Source organism: Etheostoma spectabile, unplaced genomic scaffold (assembly GCF_008692095.1).
Source record: "Etheostoma spectabile isolate EspeVRDwgs_2016 unplaced genomic scaffold, UIUC_Espe_1.0 scaffold172, whole genome shotgun sequence".
Lineage (NCBI taxonomy): Eukaryota > Metazoa > Chordata > Actinopteri > Perciformes > Percidae > Etheostoma > Etheostoma spectabile.
Window position 1 is genome coordinate 373,040 of NW_022605573.1, and position 548 is coordinate 373,587.

A 548-nucleotide genomic window follows, 5' to 3' on the forward strand; every position below is an offset into this window, starting at 1 on the left:
ATCAAAAAAGCACCCACAACATTGAAAAAGTGACAAAAATGTCAGAAAAAGTGAATAGTGTTGACAAAAAAAAAAAAAATGTTCATGGTTGACGGGAAGACAACACAAGGGTTAAGGGAAAGTTTGGAGATTTTCTGTTCTGCTGTACCTGTTCATGCAGATGAACGTCTTTAGTAACCTACTGGTTGTTGACAATGTTCACATGAATGTTGTCTTGATGTTGTCTGGACATCCAGACGGGAGAAAGACTGACTGGGACTGAGTTTTAGCACCATCTTAAACCAAACAATGGAGACAACAGGGGCGCCCCGACTCTAGCAAGACTCTCAGGATTTCATACAGATATTGGAAAATAGTCGGCAACAGTGGAATCGCTTGAAAAGTTGTTTGGTGTAAGGTCGGCGTTCGTCTTTTCAGAGTCTTTTCAGAGTCTTTTCAGAGTCTTTTTAGAGTCTTTTCAGAGTCTTTTCAGAGTCTTTTTTTAGAGTCTTTTCAGAGTCTTTTCAGAGTCTTTTTAGAGTCTTTTCAGAGTCTTTTTTTAGAGTCTT

The 548-nt window shown here is 38.9% G+C and overlaps 1 protein-coding gene across 1 annotated transcript in view; it reads right to left on the minus strand.

Annotated features, from left to right (window-relative positions):
• The window catches only part of si:cabz01090165.1 (leucine-rich repeat and fibronectin type III domain-containing protein 1-like protein), a 428,959-nt gene that overhangs the window by 47,509 nt on the left and 380,902 nt on the right, over positions 1-548 (minus strand). The gene's annotated exons all lie outside the window — the stretch shown is intronic.